Source organism: Paroedura picta, chromosome 15 (assembly GCF_049243985.1).
Source record: "Paroedura picta isolate Pp20150507F chromosome 15, Ppicta_v3.0, whole genome shotgun sequence".
Taxonomy (NCBI): Eukaryota; Metazoa; Chordata; class Lepidosauria; order Squamata; family Gekkonidae; genus Paroedura; species Paroedura picta.
The window spans coordinates 15,779,958-15,800,851 of record NC_135383.1 but is presented as its reverse complement, the minus strand read 5'-3'; the positions used below and the strand labels follow the sequence as shown (position 1 = coordinate 15,800,851).

The following is a 20,894-nucleotide window of genomic DNA, read 5'->3' as shown; positions in this document are numbered from 1 at the left end:
AACCTGTGAATAGTGTAAGTTAAGCCTGCCATTCACTTTCTGGCCTCATGAGCAATGCTGACATTGTGCAGTCAGATTTTTGTACTCACATTTGAGACTCCCCCAGCATGCCGGTGGACTTCTGCCATGTGACCCTAAGTAGCCTTTTTGGTAAATGAAAAAGCTGCAGTTACTTTAGACTTTTAGACCAACCCAGTGCTTACTTTTCCTGTACTTTTTCCAGTTGTTCAGTGTCCTTTTTGAGATGCCGCAACCAGAATTGCACACAGTAATTCAAATGTGAACATACCTTGACTTGACTCTACTGGCAGTTTTATTCTTATCCCTCCCTTTCCCGAGGATCCCTAGCATCAAATTGACCCTTTGAAAATCACCGCTGCACACAAGTTGACATCTTGTGTCCACCACAACTGAATGGCCTTTTTTTCTTGGCCACTCAGTACATACATTGAAGGTCGGCCTCTTTTAAGGTGGGAGTAGAGAAAGATTTGGGGCTTATTATTTAATTCTGGTTTCAATAACTAGACATGCTTTAAAACTAGTATTGTGAACCAGAAGAAACGAATGTGAATGTTTCAGTTAATAAATAGGAATTTATTTGGCTGGGAATCAGTTTGCATTTACTGGCACTGAATGTCACCCGTCATTTTGATGCCCAATTTGGAGAGGTGCCCTTCTTGAGCTGATGCCCTTCTGGAGCTCTTCAAAGTGTCCTGGTGTTTTTGGCATCTGGAACAATTGGGTGTTATCTGCAGCCTTTTTGATCTCATTGTTTACCCTTGATTTCAGGTCAAGGATGAATGAATTAAATAGGTCTGGTGAACAAAAGTGGGGGTGGTGGGGAGGTCTAGCTGTCACTTCCTTCTACTTTTTATTATGCTCACTAGCAAAAAAAGCCTGTTGTAATTAAAAATATAACAGGTTCTAGCCTTCCCTCCCCCCATCCTGCCCTGGGTAGGCCCAATGAGTCCTGGAGAGGCATCAGCAGGCCTTTATGGGGCGGTGGGAGTGCTGTTGGGGACTCCTTCCCCCCCTGCCCCGCACAGGTCTGCTGAGGTCTGGAGAGATTGCGGCAAGCCCTTTTGGGGTGGGGGAAGTGCTAGGATGGGTGCGACCTTCCCTGCCCCTCATGTGCCAGCGAGGCCAGTGCTTGCCCCCCCCCCCCCCCCCGTTCCCTTGCAGGGCCCGGTTGCTGGCTGGACGACCGTTCCCTCCCCCTTCTTCCCAGCTTGGGCTCGCTGGCTGTCTTACCTCTCACAGTCAGTCCAGTAGAGCAGGCTGGCAGTGGAGGGGGATGTGGCCAGGGGCAGGGCAGCCTACCTGATTGGCGGTTCGTTGGACGGATGACCAATCAGATATGCGATGAGTTCCAACTCCTCCCACCGTTTTATTTATGGTACAGACAGATGGTAATTTCATGCTCACCCTCTACCTGTACTTATGGTAACTTCCACTTCTATGAATCTGAAGAAGTGTGCATACACATGAAAGCTTATACCTTGAATAAAACTTTGTTGCTCTTAAAGGTGCCGTTGGACTTGAACTTTGCTATTATTTATTAAATATTAATATATTTATTATAGACCACCCTCCCGAGTCTTGATGGCTCAGGGCCTTGAACATCATTGTCAAACCGTACAAAATTTCTTCTACTGTGAATGCTATCCATTTGTTCTTTCTTTTCCATCCTCTTTTTAAATTCATTATACATTTTTGAAAGGACTTGTTCTTTCAGCCTGTGATGCTTAAGTGTACTCAGAAGCCTTTAGTGAGGCAGCTTAGCAATGTTTTGGGAAGTCCATGTATACAAGGGCTACTGGATAGTTTCAGGAGGGTAGGTCTGCAGCCGAGTTATATTCAGTAGAAACCAACAAGATTTTTGTGGTATGTTTTGGGGTACATCCGCTTTCAGGATGAAGGGAGTTTTGACCTCCACAATCTTGTTGGGCTCTAAAGTATTATTGGAGTCGAATCTGGCTCTTCAAAATGTCTCCTGGCTCACCTTGTGCATGGCACTGCTGACACTTGAAAAGAATGTTAAGTGGTAGGTGAAGCTAGCCTCTTCAAAAAGCCATACTGAGTCCTCTGCTGTCTTCAATAACGCTTTCTATGATTTTACCCTGGGCTAGTCAAAACTGAACAATTCTGGATTTAAAAGGTGTGTTTTCTCCAGTTTTTTTAAAACACCCTGGAGGACTTTAAAAAAATTATCCTATGAAAAAGCCCCTATGAAATATACTCTGAGAATAATTGAAATGATCTTAAGCATGGTTTTACTTGCTTAGAAGGTGTGTAGAACGCTTCCAAATTTACAGCCCAGACCTAGTGATCTGCTAATGTTTCAGTTGTCAGTTAAACCCCAGAACTTCTTTCGATACCTCTGACTCAGTTCTTCCTAGCTCTTTCCTGAACAATTTGGTTCAGGAAAAGCTATCTGGCAGCCCTCTTCCCGAGTGGAACCGGATGCAAAGAATTTGTTCAGCACTTGCCAGCTCATGTTCCAATAGCTCTCCTTTGCTGGTCTTCAGTGTTTAAAGAAGTTCTTGATATTCCGCCATCCACCCCCAACTTCTGGCAAGATGCACCATATAAGCCACTGTGTGCTATGAAGGAAGGGCAAGTTAATAATGTGATCTGTAGATCAGTCCAAAACTCTTTAGATTCAAGGGAGATCTTTGCACCCTCCTCAGAAAGGGAAGCATAAATAAAGACACAGTAGAATTCTCCCAAATCACAAGGCCTGTGGCAGAGCAAAGGTACACACAGGGAGAGCAAACATTAGGATCCAGAAATTGCTTTCAAAGCTGGGGATGTAATCCAGTCTCCGCATTTCAGAACATGGGAAGCTGAACAGAATACATAAGAATGGGAAGAGGAGTGTACAAACATGGAACAAAGAAGACGAAAAGCCCAAAGTTGCTTTCAGGTTGAACAGGATGGGGGGAAATCCAAAAGCAAACCCCCTCCCCACCCCACACCCCATAGGAAAGCAAGAGAGCAAATCTGAAAGACTTCTCTTCAAATCCTCTGCTTCCCTGGAAGTTTGTTGGGTGACCTTGGCTCAGTCACACACTCTCAGCCTGATCTACTTCACAGGGTCCTCGGGAGGATAAAAGAGAGAAGAAAGGAAGACAAGCAATAATCACAGCAGGTGTTCATGTACCAGTAGCACTGACTGGAGTGGGGGGAGTGGCAGCCCACCCAGACTGGGGTTGTACTTCTGGTCTCCCCCAGTGGGACATATGATCCGGGCAAGGGATTATGCAGATAGCATGGTACCAGAGTACCACCACATCCCTCCCCCCCCCCAGCATTGCACATACTGCTAGCAACTGTTGTGAGAGGAAGGATTGTTAAGCAAATGCACCATAGGTATGCACGGAAGACAAGGAGATATAGGTGCTGTGGTTGAGGTAGACAGAGACTTTCCCTCTGTCTTGTTCTGTGCACCCCAGCCCGATCAGGTGTCCTCTGAAGAAGTACCCTTGGATCTAGACCAGCCTTTTTTGACCTTTTGGCCATGATGGAGCCCCTGAAATTTTTGTTCAGACTTCAAGGACCCCCAGAGGTGCTGTCAGTTGGCCACGCCCCTGCCACACCTCCGTAAGTGACATCACTACCCACAACCTTGGCTTTCCTTTTGCTCCCTCCCCCCGTCTTTACTACTACTATAGGGGCTTTGCCTCATCTAGGCCGGAAAGAAGAGTGGAAGCTGAGAAGACAGCCTGCCCCCCCCCCATACCACTCCACTTTAGAACTCCCACGGACCCTCGAGAGCAGGAATAATCAAAGTGTGGTCCTCCAGATGTCCATGGACTACAATTCCCATGAGCCCCTGCCAGCAAACACTGGCAGGGGCTCATGGGAATTGTAGTCCATGAACATCTGGAGGACCACAGGTTGACTACCCCTGCTCTAGAGAGCTCATGTGGACCCCTGGTTGAGAATCCCTGATCTAGAGTCTTGGGCAGGGGCCTGGAACAGAGGGCTTTTGCGCTGCTGATCCAACAAAGCTGTCTTCCTAGGCTTCAACCTAAATAGGCAAAGAGGTAATTGACCTCCCAGCTGCCCTGTCAGCAGGTGCTGGAATTTCTAAGGCTGTGCTGGATCCTGGCCAGGATCCTGTGAGGAAGTACCCTTAGCAGAGCATTGTTCTAGCTCAGTGGTTGGGTTGTGTGCAGCCAGACAGCCTCCTTTGTGTCACCTCAGCCTGGTCTGCTGCTGCCGTTTCTCCTGCAAACTGGGGGAAGATCCTGGGGGCCTGCAAACCTGGGTTTGAGGATTGCATGGCAGAGGCTTGGCAGCTGCCACAGGAGCCAGTGGCAGGGTAAGTGCCAGTAGAGAGGGAGCCTCTGCAGTGCTGGGCTCTCTGGCCTTTCTTAGTCACCAACCTTGACTCCTTGGATTATTTCCCTGAGGGTTTTGGGGCCACTGAGCTGCTTGGAGGGCATCACAACACAATACTCTCCCGTGCTTAGCTCTTTTGTGTACACCGTCCTTTTAGCCCCTTTTGTGGCTATGTCCTGAGATGTAGTGCCTGAAAAGATTCTGAGGACAGCAACATTTAAGCAGATGCAATGCTGGCTCCCTCTCTTAACTGTCTGTGCTTGGATGGATTTCTCATGACCAGAGTACAAATCTCCGTGCTCTTTTAAGTGTTCACGACATGGGCCAGTGAGATAGAGCCCCATGCTGCGTGCCCTTAAATGCCTGTATGTCCTGCTGGGGGTTTGCAGGGACCTGTGATTAGCCGCTGAGGAGGAGGGTGATTGGCTGTGGGCTAAGCCAGCATCCTAAACTGTGCTGGGGCTTGGCAGCTGGCAGGAAGAGGCGGAAAGGCAATTTATTTCCCCTAGAATGGGTCTCTGTGAACTATGTTCTCATTGGCATCATGTTATGCCAGCCTCAGGGGTTTATCTGTGGAGGGAGGAAAAAAACATAAAAGTTCAAAATAGGAAATACATTCCCCCCTCCATTAAATACCCATATTATTATTGCTGAAACAGTCCCACAGTAGAACTAGCAGCATATTTGGGTGAGTTACAGATACGGAAAGTGTGAAGCACGTCGACAGTGTATTTGTCAGTATTTTTTGGACAAAGTTGTTTGTATTTATACAGAGAAGACATCTCTGAATATATGTAATGTATTGTGTAGATATAGACAGGAATAATCAATGTTCTTCAGGGGATAGACTGAAATCCAAGTTCAATTCCTCACTCTGCCATGGAAGCTTGCCAGATGACTATGGGCCAGTCACATGCATAAGTCTCGGCCTCTTTCATAGGGATGTTGAAAGGATAAAATGGAGGGTAGGCAGAATGAAGACAGCTGCTTTGGAACCCCAGGGGGAGAAAAGTGGGTTTTAAATCACTATACAGCTTGTCTTATGTAATTTCTTTTCATGCTCCACATCTATGCTCCACTGTCTTAAAAAGCATTTAACTCATTTCTAAATGGACTCAGCATATTTGAGGGACCACTTAGCTAACTATATCCCCCAGGTGATCGCCCATTCCAACAAACTGGTGATACCTGGCCCTAGAGAAGTACATCTGGCCTCAACAAGGCCCAGGGCCTTTTCAGTCCTGGCCCTGACCTGGTGGAATGAGCTTCTGGAAGAGCTGCGGTCCCCCCAAGAGCTGGCTCAGTTACAGAGGGTGGGTAGGATAGAGCTCTTCCGCCAGGCATTTGGTTGGAGCCAATGAACATTATGATGACTTGAATTAAAACATCGATGGTCTCCCTCTATATGGCTCCACTCCCCCGAACCCCAAAATTAAAGGCAGTGATGCCTGATGGCAAATCAGCTAGTATGTTCATTTTTAGTATTTTAAGGATTTTAAAGTTTTAACTATTTATTTTAAAATGATGCAAGCCGCCCCAAGCTAGCTTGCTGGGAGGGGATGATGTAAAAATCCCAAATAAAATAAATAAAAAATAATATAAATAAAATTTAAAAATAAATAAAATATTACATTGAAGCTTTTTCCATACTCCTAAAATTTTCCATCAGAAATATTGAAAAAAGTCCTGCTTTTTAAAAATGTCCTTGACATCTCTTTATATATTTTTATGTTCTATCAATGTCAGTGTGATACCTTTACCATGAATAAAGAGGAGGTGGTTTCACAAGCTTCCATGATGTTCCCAATAGATCCCATGTGGACTTGGAAGCTTGCAGCAGATCAGTTTAAGGGTGGATCTGGAGACCTTCATTTCCATAACCAAAAACTGCAATGAAATGCATGTTTGTGAAATAGCCTGATCTATGGTCACAGGAGAGCGTCAGAAAAGTAACCAGTTCAGCAGCCTTATAAAACTGTGAATAAGTCAGAAGATTTGACTCCCAGAAGGAGGAGGACACACGGCGAGACTAGAAAGACCAGTGTTCTTTCCAAGAGTTTGAAGAATTCGTGTAACACCTGGAGTGGCCTTCCTTTGCTAGCAGCTACTGGGGCTGATAATTTATTTATTTATTATTTAAATTTATGTTGGCCATTTTTTCTCCTAAGCTGTTCTTCACACAGGGAAAACGGTTTCGGCCATTCAGTCAGAATGATGCTTTCATGCGCCTCCCCAGTCTTTGTTCCCCTGCCAGTTTCATTCAATAAAACACTCGTTACAATAAGATAAAGTGCTTAGTCACAGCATTGGCCACATTCTTCGGCTTATGTGGCTTAAGCTTTGACTGTTTGTTGCGAGTAGCGCATATGGATACAAAAAGAGCCCTGCTGGGGTGGACCAGTGGTCCATCTGGTCCCAACATCCTGTTTCACATAGTGGCTAATCAGTTGTCCCAACAAAGAAAGCACAGAAGCCAAGGCCACCACAGATGCTCCAGCCTTTTCTCACAGAAACCAACCTGTGAGGGGAAAAATGTGTATTTTCCCCAGGTCTGCAACACCATTTTTGAGATACAGTGACCAGAGCTATACACTGTATTCCAGATCTGTTTTCTAGTCATCCCCAGCATGGGGTTTTGCTGTCTTTCACACTAAGTGGGCATTTTTATTGAGTTGTCTTCTATAACCCCAAGATCTCTTTCAGTGTTGGTCTCAGCTAGTTCAGAACCCACCAAAATGTATTTAAGGTTAGGGATTTTTGTTCCTTTACTCTTACCAACACTGAACACCATTTGTTGCTCCCTCATCCAATTTAGATTGATCCTCCTGTAGCTCTTCACAATTGACTTTGGTTTCCACCATCCTGAGTAAGCTTCTAAAAAGAAAAGTCATCATGTCCATTGACAGATAAATTATTTCCATGGGACCTTGTACAAAGGGAGTCTCCTTTGTTCCATGATCTCCCCCCTGCCCCTGATGCATTTTATGGAGGATGGTATTTCTTTATATCTCGCTTTTCTCCCCATTTGGGACTCAAAGCAGCTTAGAATATTGTTCTTCCCTCCTCCATTTTGTCACAACAACCCTGTGGGGGTAAACTCAATTCAGAGTTTGCAATAGGCCCAAAGGAGGGAGGGCAGCTTCCAGGTGGAACCTGTGGAATCACTGAGAATTACAGTTTATAGCCAGACTCCAGGGATGTTTCCCCTAAAGTGGCTGCTTTGGAGGGTGGATTCTTTGACACTGTATCTCTCTGAGGTACCTGCCTCCCCCAGACTCCATCCCAGATCTTCAGGAATTTCCTAGCCTGGATTGGGCAATCTTCTCTCCCCACCCCCTCCAATTCCCCATCTGTGGCAAGGTGAGAGACCTCCCAACTATAGCCCAAGGCGACTCAACAAGACCTTTGCTAGGAGCTGAGTTTCAAATCCAGATCTTTCAGGAGCCTAGTCTGCTTCTCTATCCAGGGCACCATGCTGGCTCTTTCCTTCTTGGGAGGGGAAGCCACTCCCTCTCTGGTGCCAATTTCTGTTTTTGCTTGGCCTGCCTGGAAGACTGAATTGCTGAGTTGCTTTACTGCCTTTTAAATGCTAGGTTGTGTGCTTATGCCACCTGCCAGGCCTTGCAAGATTTTCCTTGGCTCTAGCAGCCAGCCGAAAAGTGTAGGCGGCAGTCTCATTTTTTCATCCTTCAGGGTTTTAGATTACAATGATTTAAGTTTTCTTGTTATGGCTACCACAAAACCTAACTGCAGTTTCTCAATTTTATTAATAATATATATATATAACAAAAGTGCAGTAGTATATAGATAAGTACAGGGGTAAGCCTGATTGCCATCATCACAACAAAAAATTATCTTCTCTTCAGTTTATTATCATTTTATTATTATTTCTTTAAACAACTGAATTTAATTGAATATCAGATCCAGTGTAGGAAGCAACCAGCTAATAAATGAATTCACCCATTACCTCTGAATGGCGTAAAGCTATGTTTGCTGGTGGACAAACAATGACAGGAATTTCGCTTACATTTATTGTTATGCCATACAACCGAAGATTGTGATGCAAAATGATAAATAGGTCCAGTCAGATTTTTCACTCAATTTCAAGCTAATGAGCTTCCAGCTGAGAGTGGAGATTCAAACCTGAATCTCTTGGATTGAAGTGCAGCTGTTCTAACCACTACACAGTATTGGTTTAGATCAGTGGTTCTCAACCTTCCTAATGCCTTGACCCTTTAATACCGTTCCTCATGTTGTGGTGACCCCCAACCATAAAATGATGCAAGTGTTCTTTCTTTCACAGAAATTAAACCGAAACTGACCAATGGCGTGAAGATCCATTGTTCATGATTGTATATAAATTGTTTTTTCACCGGGGTTTCTCAGTTCAGTTATGCCTCTTGTCCCACCATGCTGATCTCGCTCTTTTCCATTGCTCCAGACAAACGAATGCTCTATCTCGATCTACCCTGCAAGGCTGTTGCGTGGATGGCATCCCCCAGCCAAGCTGCTTGCCCTGCTGTGACTCCTGTGAAAGGGTCATTCGACCCCCCAGGTTGAGTACCACTGGTTTAGATTAGACTTTCGATCTCTTCTTCTGGAGCTTTTCTCCACTGTTCAGCTTCTCTTGTAGGCCTTTCTGATAGGTCTTCCCATCTGGAAGGCTCTGCTATAACCTCAGTCTTTTGGGTTTTGCCCCTTCATTTGGTCTGCTTGAACAGGCGTCACAAGTGTGAAGGACAAGCTAGCAAGGTTAACACCATTTTTTGGTAAGAGCAAAAAAGCTTTTTATAAGACTGAAACAGCAAGATATTTGTTATCGTATAGTCATAGATTGTTAGAACAAACAAACGGCGAGTTCTTTCTGGCCAATATGCACTACAAGAAGATACCCGGAACAAAATGTAATAAAAGTAGAACAAAAAGTCCCCAACCAAGTTCCCCAGCAAAGCAAGAGGCCTAATAACAAGGCGTTATTTTGCACATGCAAAAAGTCCCTTTCTGCAGAATCGCTGACCAAAAAGTGATTACCATATGTCTGCTTTAACCATCTGCATGATACAGATAGGCTTGTTTGATAAAGATGGGTAACAAGCATATCAGTTAGCATCCTCAGATCCATTTCAGTTTGCCACTTGGTTTCACCTTTCTCTTGCTGGTGTAGCCTCCGCGGCTTCCAGTGCTTCTGTTGTGCTTGACCTCCCACTTTCATCAAGATAGACCATGTCGCTTATCTTGACTACACCTGTCTGGACATCTAGGATTCCATACTGTTCGCCTTCCAGTGCATATCCAATGAATAATCCTTCTTTGACTCTGAAGACTTTTATCTAAAACAGGGATGGCCGAACTGTGTCTCTCCAGCTGTCCATGAACTACAGTTCCCATGAGCCCCTGCCAGCAGTTTGGCTACCCCTGGTGTAGTACTTCTGCCTTTGGTACACTGTTCAGTAGGGAGGTAGCTGTTGTAACACCCTGACCCGGATAGTCCAGGCTAGGCCAAAATCTACAGATCTCAGAAGCTAAGCTGGGTTGGCTGTGGTTGGTACTTAGATGGAAGGCCACCAAGGAAGGCCAGGGTTGTTATGAAGAGGCAAACCACCTTTGTTGGTCTCATGGTTTGACAATTGTACAGGGTGGGTATTTGATGTCGAAAACAGCTGTCAAAATGAATTCTCTCAAGTATTTGTGGATTGCACCATGTCGTGGAGCACACATTTAACATCTGTAAGGGAGCTATTTTTTCCCTTTGCTAAATCGTTTTTTTCTCTTAGGTGCAGGGCACTGTAGTCTCTTGCTCAATTACAGAACTTACACTTTAATTTCCCATGTGTTAGTATCTGATCGCTAGCGTTTTTTCTTGAGAATCTGTTGCCAGCCATGGCGACATATGCTTACCGATTTTCTAGCGCTTAACCTTTCTCTCTGAGTAGGTATGCTACCATCTCCCTTTGTGATCATCAATAAAGCTTATTATGTATTTATTTCCACTTGGAGTTGCCATTTCCGTGTAGAATCATAAGGTGGGGAGGGACCTCCAGTGTCATCTATTCCAACCCCCTGGAGAATGTACAATGCATAGTAGAAGGCACTTGGTTTCTCACATGCTTTGCCTATTGAAGTAGTCTGAGCTTGTCAGAGCTGGGAGACTAAGCAGGGTGGGCCGCGGTTAGTATGCAGATGGAAGACCACCAAGGAAGATGGGGGTTGCTGTGCAGAGGATGGCAACTGCAAACCATCCCTGCTTATTTCTTCTCTGGAATGCAAGTTCTTCTTGCCTGTCGAAGGAAGGTCAAGCCCCCGTAGCCTTCATGCAGCATATACATTTTTCTGCATTAACACGCCCAGTCATTAGCATGCCTTCAGCTCAGTTCCTTTTCTCAAGCTGAGAAATCGTCTCTGGATGCCGACAGCCAAGACGTCTGTGGCACCAATGAACACATCTCCCGTGCACACACTACGTGACAACATTTGCTCTCTTGTTTTTAGAACACAACCTTTGATATGCAAGTAATCGCACAAAGTTCCTCTTGCAATCATATTGCTTCCATTACGGATTATATGTTTATCATTCTTCATGACTGAACTCTCCCACTGAGGTTAAGATTTATTGCAGGCTGGGATATGTAAAGAACTTTAACAAGCATTTCTCTCATGCCACCTGCTGGCCTTTAACAGTACAGATTCCTGGACACGACTCCTTGTGTTTCCATAATTTTGCCATCAGCAAAAAAAGTTCCTACTTTTGCTCATCATCAGATTCCTCAAAGAAGCTTATATAGTTGACCATGTGGGTTATCATGTCCCCCAAGTCTATGTATCACCGATTTTTTAAGGCTGGTTCTTGCGTCAATTTTAAACATATGTTTTTCTTATTTCTTTCCTTCTTAAGTGGCAGGGAATTCCCTTTTTCTGTCTCTTTGTCTGGACTCTTGAGCATCGTCAACAGTCAGAATGGGCTAGCTCCTCTTAATTGTTGGCTTTTCTGCTTCTGGTTGCATCGGAATACTTTTTAAGGGTTAAATCTGCTTTTGCTTCCGTAGCATTGATTATTGATCCGTAAGTGTCAAGGAGGCGAACACAAATATGATTTGTAGTCATTTATCTCCTTCCCATCTGTCCTTCATTACACTGTTTAAGCATTTATCTGTGCAGTTTCTCAGATGCCCCAGCCTGTTTTGCCACAAGCTGTATAGCTTTTATACTGCAAACAGATTTGGCTTTTAAGGTTGGTTTTCTTATGCACAACTTTTACCTGATCCTGCATTCCAAAGACTACTTTCTTGTTCAGAGGCATTAGTCAATTCTCTTCCTTCAGTTGCATATGCCATTGCTACCTTTCCATTGTCCTTTTTTGGGGGTCTTTTGTGGCTTGAATTTTGGCACCTTCTCTTAGCCTGTTGCTTCTCATGAATCATGTCAACATTGTTTTCGTCCATATTCTCCACTCCTGATAAGTATCTCCATTTATTCTCCACTCCGGGTGGGTTTGGGATCTGCAACTCGAGCAATTGCCATCTTTCCTTTGTTATGGCACCCAGCGTTGAGAACATCTTCTTCCAGGGCCTCTAACCTCTTGACCCAAAACTGAGTAAGGAAGTAGAGTGGTTTATTTAGGAACTGCCGTTAGTTGAGAGAGAGACCAGTAATATCCGAAGTACAGGATGAGTGGGAAGAAGTCTCAAGAAAGAAATGGGACAGCAGCCTGAGAATACCATTCTAGGAACATGGGAGGAAGTTACGGTCACCAAAAGGAAGGAAGTGAAGACCTGTCTGGTTAGCATTCCCTGTGTCGCCCCCTGCAGGAACTTGTACGTCAGACATTGTATACTCCATTGGCATTTACTCTTGGGAAATTTGGGGAGAATGGAAACGTAAGAAATGTATGTGGCACTTAGGATTTAAATAATATTGTTTGGTATATGTGTATCTGTGTTTGTGTGTGGGAATCCACACTCTTGTTGATTTCACTGGGATTGTTTGTCATTATTGTTTGAATGAAACTGAAGCTCAAATGCCTGCATCTGAAGGTATCTAAATATTGTGGTATGGGCTGCCCAAGGAGGCCAGGAATGCGCCCACTCGCCTGGCTTTCTACAATATTGTTATTATATTTCTATACCACCACTCCCCATATGGACCTGGGGCAGTTCACAGCAATAAAAACACACACACAGTAAATAATATATAAACAATAATAGTACAATAATAAAAATACAATAAAATATAGTATTAAAATGGTTAAAGAGTCCCACCCCTAAGGATCCAACTGGACTGCTTCTCCAGAGGCGGGCTAAAAATCGAATACATTTTAAAATATATAATAAATAAATAGATGGCACAATGTAAGGAGCGAGTCCCCAAGTCTTCCACTTCTGGCACGTGGAGAGGGAAAAGGGCAGCCTTCCTTGCTAGACTAAGTGTACATTAAGTCATCTTAGTGTAGTGATTAGGAATGCAGACTTCTAATCTGGCAAGCTGGGTTTGATTCCCTGCTCCTCCACATGCAGCCAGCTGGGTGACCTTGGGCTGGTCTCGGTGCTGATAAAGCTGTTCTGACTGAGCAGGAATATCAGGGCTCTCTCAGCCTCACCTCCCTCGCAGGGTGTCTGTTGTGGGGAGAGGAAAGGGAAGGTGAATGTAAGCCGCTTTGGGACTCCTTTGGGTAGAGAAAAGCGGCATATAAGAACCAACTCTTCTTCTTCTTTCATGTTCAGGCAGAGCCCCTGCTTGTGCCTGGTACTGGGTGGGAAAAGAATGTGGAATGTGCCCAGGGGACTGCTGTGGCAAGAGCCCTTAGCTGAACAATACTGCTGGTCTCTGAGAGAATCTGTTCTCTGAGAAGGCCCCTTTGGGTGCAGCTTGGCCTGCTTCCGTGGGCGGGATTGCGTGTGCTGTGGATTCCAGAAGGACAGCCAAGCAAGCGTGCTGGAGCCACCTTAAAGACTCAACTCCCAGAAACAAAAGTTCACAACTGGAAGCGGCTACTAATGCCTGTCGTCAAAACATTCCTGGCACCTGAGGATCCTGATCGCTCTCATGCCCGCAAACTGCCTGGAAATACCCTGTTGCCTGTGAATTCTTTCAGCCCTTATTATTATTATTATTATTATTATTATTATTATTATTATTATTATTATTATTATTATTATTATTATTATTATTTCCCGCCTCTCCCTGTAGGCTCGAGGCGGGTAACAATAATCTCAACCCCATTAAAACCCATTAAACCCCCTATTAGAACTATAAGACACTAACATGACGGTTAAACACCACATTCCCCATACTACATGGCTCTTGTGTGATTGCATGTGGGGGGAGAGGAGGACATGCATCTGAAGCAACTGGCTACCGTGCCTTTGTGGCACATGGATGAAGCGATAGTAAAAGCATGGTGCATGGGATGGGTGTGGCTGTCCTTCTGGCACCTATAATATGACTTCGGCTCTCACTTGCTTTCGCAGGCCACCTTTCACCTTGCTTTTCCTATAAGCGATTGTATTCTTTGCATGGGCTGGCCAGGTACAGACTCTGCAAAGCCTCCCATTGCAAAAGGCTCCTCTCTGATATTTTTTCTCCCTCTGTGTTTTCTTGTCAAATTACCAGCGCTGTTGACGCCCCTTCCTTTCCTTCCATTCTTACTTGTTGCTGATGAAGGGAACTTTGATTCTGGGAAACCCGAAACTCTTGTTGGTCTCTTAAGTCACCTGCTGGACTTCTTGAACCTTGAGCCCTGTCACTCTCCCCTCACTTCGTAAAGTGTAAGAGGGGACTTGCAAGCCTGTCATCTTGCTGGCATTGCTTCCCTCTCTTCAGTGTGGAAAAAAAGTGACTGAAAGATTCGCTCTCTCTTTGTCTCTCCTTCTCTCTCGCCCTCGCCTTCACAAGCTTTCTGTGCATGAGGCCACATTCCGTTCATTCCACAGGCTTGACTTCAGAAGGAACTAGCTAAAATAAGCTGGAGGCACAGCTGCCAAGTTCTGCCTGCAGCCCAGGCTTGATCTGTTCCAGATTTTGCCCCAAAACATCTCCTGCTTTGCCACAGTGGCAGAAAGGAACCTCCACTTTCAGAGGCAGTAAACCTTTCAGCTGACACCTTTCAGCTCTACAACTGGGACTTGATAATCAACTATCTGGAACAATAGTGAAAAGAGCTCATAGCGACAGAGTGGGATTTTGGTTTATCAAAGCACACTTTAGAAACTGTGGTTTGGAAGCTGTTCGGGGAGCTTGCAAACAGAATTAAACATTTCCGGTGAGGAGAAATGCAAGTTCTTCTTTAATATGCAAGCGATGGCCCGATGACCCAGGTTCTTTCAAGAAATTCCTCTGCTTACGATAGTCTTCAAGGTATATGCCTTCAGGGAACTCTTCTGTCTACTGCACAGGGGTGTAATTTCAGAAATGATTCTATCCTGCGGGGAAATCTAGCTAATGAGAGTCCTGCTTCTGGCAGGGATGGCTGTTTCGCTTCAGAAATTTCACACCCAGTTCATTGCCTCCAGTGAAGGCAGCTGCAGCCAGGATAGTTTTTCTCCATCTCATCTCTTCTTAGTTACTTGTCTCCAAGAGAGTATAATGGCCAACATATTCTGCCTGATTATGATGATTTAGGAAGAAAACTGCATGGGGGAAGGAATTGCTGCAAGGAGATGGAGCCATGATTGCAGAGTTATTGATCACATCATTCATTCATTCATTCATTCATTCATTCATTCATTCATTCATTCATTCATTCATTCATTCATTCATTCATTCATTCCTTTTTTCTTTTTTTTTTGATAATCCCGCTTCTTCACCCCCATTGGGATTCAATGCATTTTTGCATCGATCCCGCTGCCTCCTTTTTCTTACAACCACCACCCTGTGAAGTAGGCCAGGCTGAGAGTTTGTGATGGACAGGGACCTTCCGTGATAAAAGTGGGTATATTATTTTATTGTCATACCACATAAAAACCTTACCGTCCTTCCAGTGGTGTGCCAAGCCTCTGATTGGCCCTCACCGGGGGACAGCTATGCGTCCCAACTGTATTTCGCTTGATTGAAGCCTGAATAATTTTCAGGGGCTTCTCAACAGTAAAAAAAAGTTGAGAAAGCCTGGAATGGAGGATAAGACCAAACCTTTTGGGAACTGCGCAAGGCAACAACAACAAAAGAGACCTGTTTACTTAATTTTTTCCCCAAAAGCACTTATAGAAATCAGAGAGGCAAAGGTAATGTAATGTCGAATGCGTCACCCAAGCTTAAGAGTTCTTTGTTTTGCTTGCTGGTTTCTAGACATGTAGTGTACTGTTCCTTTGGCAGCACCACTCTTTGGGTCTGCCAAGGCCATCTGAAGGAGCAGATGGAGTCAAGTCAGGTTAATTAATTCTTGGTTAATTTCGGCAAGATAAGGTGTTTTGTGGCACAGTGTGAAGCCACTCCTGCTGCAGTGGGCCACCTGCAGAAATGGCTGCTGTCTCAGGTGTTCTCCTCGCAGCCTCTGGGCACAAGGCCGTGGTACAAGCTGGTCTTCTCTTTGCCGGGAAAAGGCCTGTATCAGAAAGTGAACAAACAAGCTATTAACCATCTCGTGGGACCGGGCTGCAGTTACCCAATAGGCAGGCAACATGTTCAGAGGCTGGGCTGAGAATGGGGGCTTTGTGCCAACCTGTGAGGGAGACACAAGGGACTGCTTATCTGCTCTCTCTGTTCATTGTCTGCGTCCCAAGATGGTTGTGTTTTTTTAAAATAAAATAATTAGCATGCTGCAATGAATGGCTGTGAGCCACATCACCCTGAAATACCAGTTTTGCACGGCTTTGCGTGACTGAGCACAAGCCAGAAACTGGGGTGAGATGGGCCGGAGAGATGCTGCTTGGTCATGTTGTTCTGTTGTAAATAAAATATCCCCCCCCCGGTCATCCATCCCATCCCTCAAAGCTAGATAGCCCCAGGTGTCTACCCAGAGATGGTGTAGTTTGGTGTTTGGTGTAGTGGTTAGGAGTACCAGTTTGGTGTAGTTAGGAGTGCCAGTTTGGTGTAGTGGTTAGTTTGGTGTAGTGGTTAGGAGTGTGGACTTCTAATCTGGCATGCCAAGTTCGATTCTGCACTCCCCCACATGCAACCAGCTGGGTGATCTTGGGCTCTGATAAAGCTGTTCTGAGCAAGCAGTGATATCAGGGCTTTCTCAGCCTCACCCACCTCACAGGGTGTCTGTTGTGGGGAGATGAATGGGAAGGCGACTGTAAGCCACTTTGAGCCTTTTTCGGGTAGGGAAAAGCGGCATATAAGAACCAACTCTTCTTCTTCCTCTTTCTCTTCTTCTTAAGGCCTGGGGAAAATTCAAGGGCCAAAAATGACCCCCAAGTTTTTTTTCCTCTCTGAGGCCCTTTCTTCAGTTTTTCCAGTGAGAACAAATGGGAAGTTTGGAGGATCTTAAAAAAAAAACCATTACACATTTTCTTTTTCTTTTGGACTTAGTGAATTTCTTTTAAAGACAAGATGTAATTTAAAAATGTAGTACGTTCTCAACCAGAATTTCATGAAACCTTGGGGTTTCTTGACAACATGGCTTCAATTAAGTTCTTATAGCGATGGTGCCCCAAACCTATCTCCTCTAAGCTACTGTCATAAGATCTGAGCAGGTGTGTTTCAAAGGCTGCATCCTGTTTAACCATGTATGGTTTGGGCTGGGCCTAGACACATCCTCCCCTCTCCCGGAGCATAATGAAGGAATGGTGGTTGTAACGGTAATTTGTAAAAATCCTGATGTAAAAATCCAAATTCTCAGTTTAACTGGACTTCCTGCCATTTGGGGGGAAATCTAAGCCTAATTTAAGCATCCCTAATTGTGGGGAGGGAGTGAAGCCACACGTCCATGTTTAAACCTCTTGGGTAACCTCAGTCTAAACCCCACCCCCCTGCTTTGTGCCTCATTACACCACAGGCAAGAATGGAGGGGAGAGGACGGACAGGGCTTGTGTTAAGAATGGGTATGTTGAATGGCTGGATGCAATTCTGAGCTGCTTCTCCGCTTTATTCTCTCTCCCCCCCCCCCAACCTGCAAGGAGTTTAATGCAGATCTGCCCTTATACAGTCATTTCCTATTCCTGGAAGCTTTTCCCTGGGATTGTGTTGGGGGAGTGGTCAGAGGAAATCCTGTTTCCTCCACTGAGAAATGCAGGCGCTCACTCAACAGCTAATGCCTCTGGGCACTTCTGCTGACTTGTGGGTGAAGGATCGGGGTGGAGGGACACGTTTGCCAGGGAGGTGGAAAGGAATTCCGACAGCACATCTGTCTTTTAACAGACCTCTTTAAACACAACCCCGAGAGCAAGTCATTTTGCGACTAGCAAATTGATTCTGATGCTCTGCCCATCCATCAGTCAGAAAACAGAAGTTTTGCACAAACAGGTCCTGCATAGGGGCCGGTGGCGATGTCTTTCCCTTTTGCAAAATGCTGAACGTTGTGGCCAAGAGAAGGCGGTGTGGCTGGACCCCCATCTTGTCACATACAAGGTTGGCCCTATGCATTTCCCAGCTTCTCATAGCAGTTCTGATGACTGGTTAAGGTTGCCAACCTCCAGGCGGGGGCTGGAGACCCCCCCCCCCGAATTACAGCTGATCTCCAGACTACAGAGATCGCTTCTTGGTTTGTTCTGTGGTTCTATTATTTATTTAAAACATCTGTTCTGCTTCCCCTGGAGAAAATGGATACTTTGGAAGGGAGACTGCATGGCGTTATACCTTACCAAGGTCCCTTATCTTCTCAAACTCCACCCTCCACAGAGCCCATCCTCAAATCTCCAGGTATTTGCAAACCTGGAGATGGCAACCCTAACTGGAGATCATCGGCTGAGTTCGCTTTTGCGGAGGAGTCACTGAAAGGTGTACCTCTGCTCCATGCAAGCAGGTAATTTCCAGATGGCCTGGGTGTTTGTGTACCTCTGCCTTGCTGGTAATTGTGGGAGGATCCTCCTTTGCCTGTGAGTGCCCTTTGGTTTTCTAACTTGGTGGATGGGGTCAGTTTTGTGTGTGTGTGTGTGTTTTCCCTTCTGAGTCTAAGCGTTGGGAGAATATGTTTCCACCAAGGAATTATTCCAGCAACCACAGGCTCAGGACACTTTGCTTTTCCTGTGAAAACATTTTTTCTCCTTAAAAGGAAAATGATGGCCTGGCTGCTGGGAGGGACTGTTAGAAGGAAGAATGTGTCCCGGCTGAGCTGACTCAGACGCTGCAGAAAAAGAAGAAGGAAAAAAAAACCCTCGCATAGCTTCTTCGTGCCAGATTTCGGAAGCTGCAGGACTACCCCAAGCGAGAGCTCTGAGATGAGGCTGATGTGGGGGGACTGTGTCGTTCTTCGGATGGAGGAATAAACTGGGGGGGGGGGTTCAGCACGGAATCTGAGCAAAGAAATGATCTTTAAAACAGAGAGACTTCTGGACATGTTGCCCGAAACCCAAGCGCCACCTCTTCCTTCTCTGGTGATCGGGTGATGCAGCACTAGATGTCAAAAATAAGAACTCGAGAACTGCCCTGTTGGATGAAGGAAAATGGAAAATAATGGTCTGGCTGGGTCTGACCAGTGGCCCATCTAGTCCAGCACTGTGTCTCACTGGTTCCTCTGGAGGGCCAACAACAGGGCAGAGAGGCCTTCCCCTGGCTTTGGGATTCAGAGGTTGACTTTCTCTGAATGTGGAGGTTCCCATCAGTCACCAAGAAACTTATCCTCCATTAATCTATCCAATCCCCTTTAAAAGTTGTTTATTCTGATAGCCGCCACTACATTTCCTAGCAGCAAATGCAACGCTTTACTCATTCTCAGTGTAAAGAAGCGTTTCCTTTTGTCCGCCCTGAATCTACTGCCTATCGGCTTTATTGAATGCCCTCAAGTTCTAGTATTTTGAGATTTGTGGTTGCTGATGAACTTTCTGCGGTCATAGCACTCTTGTAGGCTCCCTTGGTGTATTTGTATTCCATTGTTGCTTGTTTTTGTTTGTGGATTTTTCCTGCCTTCCTGGGCCCCACCTCAATGTACTGGCGAGTCCCCCAGTTTTCATTTTTCTTAAGTGCACGGAGCAAGAGATTTTGTCTATATACAGAACTGTTTGCATTCATTCCAGGAGCGATGGGGACCTTTTTCCTAGCTGTTGTACTTCCAGGCAGTAGCATTAAACAGCCTCTGTGATTTTTCCACTTGCAAGGCATGGCAGCAAAACTGATCTTGCAGGTAGTTGACTACCCCCTTGGCGTCTTCTGAGAGCTTCAGCATAAAATGTGATGACTTTCAGGGCAATAACTGTGATTTAGGATGCAGCAATAAAACCGAAGGGTGCAGAAAACGAAGAAACTTTGACTTGAGGTGGATTGAGTCAATAAAGGCCTCAGTTTGCACGACCAGAACAAGGCTGTTAATGATAGGACATTTTGGAGGTCTCAGGAAGTGGGAAAGGTCTTTGACAGGGACGTAACATGCACTAAAATACCTATTCTGGATTTCATGGGGCAGTGGTGGGAGGTGAGCCGGTTGGTCAGATTTTATTGCTGGAACCATGGACTGTGTCCTCCCCAAAAGAAGGAAAAATTTATATAATTCAGATGACTGAAAAACTCACCAGTAGCCAAGGATATCAGTTTGGTCCCAGCAAAAGCAGATATTTCCTGGGAAGATGAGTATTCTGTAGCTTGGTATGGTTTTGACCAGCTTGACAGGCCGTGGCTTCGGCTGGAGAAATCTCTGTGAGTTCAGGGAGTTTCAGCCATTTCCTTTCCCAGTGTGAGAATCTCTATGCTGGCTGGGGAATTGCTGCTTATCAGCAGTCCTGCTGCTTTTGTTTGAGGCTTGGAAAACCTGAATGAGATCTCTGCCAGCTCTTGCTGGGTCCCTGCAACAGAAGGCATGCACAAGAGAGGTAGGTAATGAGAAACTGCTGGAAGAGAAACTGCTTTGGGTTTGTGGTTATCTCTGCCAATTGTTTCTGCTCCCTCCCTTGCTCACCTTGCAGGAAAGACCCTTTCGCCACCTTGCAGGAAAGGTGTGGCCGAAGGCCTGCTCCCCAGAGTGTGATTGGGTATTTCAGGATCAGCCTTGTCCCTTTGAGAGCATGGCGCATGGTACTGATTTTGCCTTGGAGGAACACTCTTGCCTTTCCTTCTTAGCTCTGCAATCCCTCGCCCCTGTAGTAGTTGCCCCATCATGAGGCTACTTAGCTTTCCTGTTTTATACTCCAGAGCTGGCATGTCATTGGCCAGTGGGATGAAGGCAGCACACCTGTGTAGGCTTGGTGTTGAGGCAGCCAGGTTCAGATCCCTTTATAATAATAACTGAGGAATCTATAAGGATTCCAAATTAGGTGTTTTCTACAGAGAATTGCAGCTAATCAGAAGCTTCCTGAGGCATACCTGTGCATCAAAGGCCAGTAATGTAGCTTACATCACTTTAAGAAGCGCTTGATGGACATATGATTGAGCTGGAAAATGCTTTCAAGTTGCAGCCTACCTACGGCAACCTTGCAAACTTTTGAAGGCAAGAGACGTTTCCTGACAATTAGAGCGGTTTCTCAGTG

At 45.4% G+C, this 20,894-nt stretch overlaps 1 protein-coding gene across 1 annotated transcript in view; it reads left to right on the top strand.

Moving 5' to 3' along the window:
• Positions 1 to 20,894, top strand: part of MYO1C (myosin IC) — a 56,408-nt gene that overhangs the window by 1,417 nt on the left and 34,097 nt on the right. The gene's annotated exons all lie outside the window — the stretch shown is intronic.